We start from the raw sequence: 4822 nt of genomic DNA, 5'->3' as shown, positions 1-4822 counted from the left end.
AAAATAACTTAATTTTTCTTTACTTTATGGTGCGCGACATTTGTTTTGAAAGAGACCTATTGTACTTTAACAATACGTACTTATTATTATTTTTTTTTGTTACTTCGTTCTATGTAACGAGTTGCAATTTTTTAATATTTGCAAAAGCGTCAACTGAAGACAGCGATTATTTATCAATTACACACGTATTAAGCCAAAGTCTAGTATGACTATTTGTATGTAAAACACTCATAAAAGATTACCCGGGAACGCAATAATACCTCAAAAATTCAGCAAAATAAAAAATTTTTTAAAGAATTTTCATTATGAATATCCTCGCAGGAGACAAAACTTTCAATCTGTTTTGGCAAAAAGAAAATCGAGTTTATTGAATAAATTCATTAACGCAGAGGATCGATTTCATAAAATGGTATCATGGTTTGCTTTATAATATCATGCGTCAAACGTTTCCTGAGCGTAAAAAATAGTTTAGTAATTTTCTGATCAACTTTGGTAGTCACTATATTGAACTCCTTTGATTTATAATAAAAGCGCTGACTGAACTTTCATCTCTTTTATGAATGGAGCAGATAAATTCCCACGTTTTATGAAAGCGCGGGAGCATTTGTAGCTTTTTAGATTTTTTTCAACAAATTGCGACAAAAATCATTAGAAAGATAAAGATTATCATAGTAGCAACTTCACGCTGATATTGTTTAAAATTATGCTTTTGTGAACAAGTTGGGCGGTCTAAAAGGACTAGAGGTTGGTAAAATCGTGGTGAATCTTGTTATAGCGTCTTTCGTTCTTAATTCAGACACAAATAAATGTCGCTATAAAGGAATTTTTTCGCCCCTCAATTCAACAGATTATCAAAGTTTTAAAATTCTTACTTTCTCAAATCAAATTTCGTTTTCTTACTCGGTCTAAATGAAAGTTTTTTGAAGAATTCTTAGTCGGTCTAAATGAAAGGTTTTTTTGAAGAATTTCTAAAGACATTCTTTGAATTGCTATCTTGCAAGCGTCAGCATCTGCGTCAATAAACAGCAACTTTGTTTTTCCTCATGCCTCTTAAACATAAATTAATTCATTTATATGATTTCTCTTTTTGTGATGCGCTTTAGTGATAAAATGTCCTAATCCTCACTCAAAAGCAACATGTCATCAACATCTCATGATCTGATCATAGAAGCTAATATCGTCGTGTAATCTTACAATTTTGATCAAGATAAAAAAAACCTCAACTTAGCAATTAGAATTTAATGATGCATTTTAATGATTGATGTAAAACATTAGCGGCAATTTGACTAATAACAAGAAGTCACTTTGGTTGCGCAGCCACCAATATAAATAATTCTAATTAGCGATTAAAAAGTACGAACGGAAAATGGTACAGGAAGCTTACACCTACCATTTAAATGAAAATACATCGTTTAGAAATCTTTATCTCAAAACAATATAATTAGAATATAGATTCACTGTAAACGAATGAAGTTTGACTTAAAATTAATTTTAACTTAGCAACGAAATTGCAAGCTGCCAACGAAAACATTGATAGCATCTTGTTTTCTACGGTAAATACGAGAAACAGTGACGTTCAGAAACCAACTAACAAAATCCTATTACTTCGCCATTTTAGGATTGATGATGAGAATGATTGTGTAACTTTTCTTACAATCGCATTCTTCGTTCTATTAATTCTTGATTCAATTCCAACATTTTTAAAGTCGTTCTGTAAAAAAAAAAGAACAAAAGTTTTTTGGAGTAAAGTTAAAAACAAATTAATATCAAATGAGAAAATTTCTCCGTGCAAAAATAATTGCGCATATTGTTAATAACCTTATTGATAAGATAAATCAAACTAATTTTTTTACCCGATTTGACGTTGTTTTGGCGGGTAAAAGTCAATCGGATCACTCTAAAACAAATAATATGTATTAGACACTATTGTGAGTTGTTGGAACAAGTTTTTGAACTCTTTTTATTCTTTTGACAACCACTTTTATAAAGAAATGTCTGTGGTGTAACTTTAGAAATAAACTGCCGTTAATTATGTTTTAATATGGGAAGATTTAAGCGTTTCCATGTCGAGGATCGTCGTATAGTTGCATATAATAATTTTATAATCAGCTGATTATGGGTCATATGCAAAACAGTTTTTTAATTACATCTTTAATTATAAAAAACTTTTATCGTGATGTTTTTTAACTATTGTATGAATATGTAATAGTAGATGCTTAAACTCAATTTCCAAATAAGTCACAATTAAACAACCAACTCTATTTCTAAAAAAAAAAAAAGAAAGAATATTAAATGAAGGTATGGTAGTTGCAGAATCCTAAATATTAAAAAAGTTTTTATTTTTAAGTCAACCAGCCTCTAAAACTTTGCCAACATATACTAAACAATACAAGTAATTGGATGAAAAGGATCCAAAATGAAATACTGGCATCAATAGACTTATCATCCTAAAAGCATCGGCCAGAAATCTTTTGTCAATTCCCTCAATAAGCTACCAGTTATCATGGTCATAAAAGACAGAATTTTTATTTTTGAGCTTTGAATTTTATGTTTTCTTTTCTTCCTCCAGTATAAAACTTTGATCCCCAACTTATAAAATTATGCAGTTTATGCAAATATGTAATTTAAACACATGTAATATCATCTAAAATATTGTGAAAAAATATAAGAATATCATGTGGAAGTCACGTTAATATCAAATTGCCATGTTTTACTCAACACGTTTTTCCATATGCTTGTCCTGACAATTTATTAAACTGTAGGCAAACTATTGTGACTAACGGCACATGTTAAAACTCAATAACTCATCATGATCTAACGTTCTTAGTGGTGACTTCCAGCTCATATTTTTACCATTGTAATCTTTAATCTTACATGTTGCTAGAGTAATATTTTGCACTCTGAAAACTTTTTAAGTCATCTAGTTGTGTAACTCTTTTTGAAGATGGACTTTTTCTTGCTTATTCTTACTTTGTCACCAAGCAATAATTTTGGCATTGGTTTTAAATTTTTCTGGATATAGATTTTTTCACGCACTATTTTCATTCTATTTCAAACTAGCTTCAACAGGTGTCATCTTTATCGAAGAATCAAAAGTATTACTGTATTCTTTAACTAGATTATCCAAAACGTTTATGTATAAATGAGTTGAATTAGCACTAAAGTATTTTCACATTTTTTCTTTCATTATACAGGGTGATCTGACCAAAATGTAGACAAATTTTTATTTAAATAACTTTGCAAAAATAAGGACAAATGGTATAGTTTTATGCACAAATAAAGTACATAGCTATACAAATATAAATGAAAAGTTATTTTTACCTTTATTTTTCTTTCAGCGATATTACACTTTGGTGAGAAAACTAACATGCATTGTTTTCCAAAATACTCCAAATAGCAAAATTCATTGGGTTTAAATTTGGTGAAGAGGAAGGTCATCAATCCCCAAAGCCCTGCAGTATTGTACTTGCACCAATTTTCAAAAACGTTTGCGGTATAAATTGTGGCTCTGTCTTGTTGGAGAGTGATGCCAGTTTCTTTAAACTTCCTATTGATGTATGGAATCAGCTGCTCCTTCAACGGTTTCAAATAAACTTGTTGGTTTTCTTTTACCTCTCTTCAATAAAGATAAGGATATTTTTTCAACTGTTGAGTCTAGACCTGCCCAAACCATTACAGATGCTGGTATTTGGCGCTGATAAGCTATTTGTTCATTAACTGGGATGTCTTCTTTTCGCAGTGCGTAAATCCGTTTGTTCTGATTCTTGTGTATTGCTTGCACTGTAAGTAATTTATCATCTGTCCACAGCGCTCGAGGTTGCGTGGCATCCTTAGGTTTATCTAAAAGAAGCTTCGCTCTACTCAATCGTTTTGCTTTTGAGGTTTGTGACAGCAGTCGAGCTTTGTTCATTTTGAATGCTGCAAGTTTTAGATCAAATTTTAATAGTGTTTGCATCATACCGTAACTGACGTTTGCTACTGAAGCCAATTTTTTATGCTTCTCTTTGAATTTCTCCTGATTTTCCTCTCCAGCGTTATTGATAAGGCTGGATATTCTGGTTTTTGCGAATTCGGAAGAGTAGGTCCAGCTTCTCTGGGACGTTTTAAAATTTTATAGATAACAAATCGGCTAACACGAGTCTTCAAAATCTTAAAAGCTATATAGACATTTTTCCAAGTTGAAAAAGCTCAGAAACTGCCGAACTTACTCTTTCCATGATGGATTACTTTTTATAAATTCGATCTGCCAAACGTATAAAAGGTTGAACATTAGTATGAAGTTAATTTAAACACAAAAACATAAATAGAAAATTTATGAGTTAAATAACCAACTTTAAAAACTTTTCTTCACTTGGTCTAGTCACCCTGCACGGTTCCAACATTCTACTACACTTTACCATTCTTCATTTTCAGAAGAGTGTAACTTAGCCAGACTTTGTAAAACTTTGTTACAAAGTTTTTTACCTTTTGTGAAAAAGTTTGTACCAAAGTTTTAAACGCTTTTGCTATAGTCTTATCAGTTTTAACTTTTAGAGGAATCAACAAGCCATATTTAAAGAATATACCAGCAACTACAAGAAAGTACTTTATGTGTGTGAAGGCTCCTTTGGAGCTAGCGTTGACTCTTTTATAGATATCATAGAATTATTTAAATTTATAAAAGATGTTTAGAGAGAATTATACAAGTGAAGAATAATTATGTTGAATATATTCATCAAATGCAGACTCACCAACATATTTCTGTTCCTTTTTAATTCAAAAATATATTCTTATAATAATTCTATAAAAACTTCTATAAAAATTCTAGTTTATCTATATACAT

General features: G+C 30.5%; 1 long non-coding RNA gene across 1 annotated transcript; it reads right to left on the bottom strand.

Moving 5' to 3' along the window:
* Positions 1 to 1084: 1084 nt before the first annotated feature.
* LOC149881791 (uncharacterized) lies at positions 1085 to 4245 on the bottom strand. Its single transcript, XR_016444790.1, has 3 exons — positions 3322 to 4245; positions 1854 to 2264; positions 1085 to 1711 (listed from the first exon to the last, which is right to left on the bottom strand). It is a non-coding gene; the product is annotated as an uncharacterized LOC149881791 (long non-coding RNA).
* Between the last annotated feature and the right edge of the window lie 577 nt (positions 4246 to 4822).

The sequence above is a fragment of the Hydra viridissima genome, unplaced genomic scaffold (assembly GCF_058129835.1).
Source record: "Hydra viridissima isolate aposymbiotic clone 2 unplaced genomic scaffold, HvirCarnegie_v1 scaffold_11, whole genome shotgun sequence".
In the NCBI taxonomy this organism is placed as follows: domain Eukaryota; kingdom Metazoa; phylum Cnidaria; class Hydrozoa; order Anthoathecata; family Hydridae; genus Hydra; species Hydra viridissima.
Note: the sequence above shows the minus strand (reverse complement) of the source record. Positions and strands in the feature narration are given on the sequence as shown.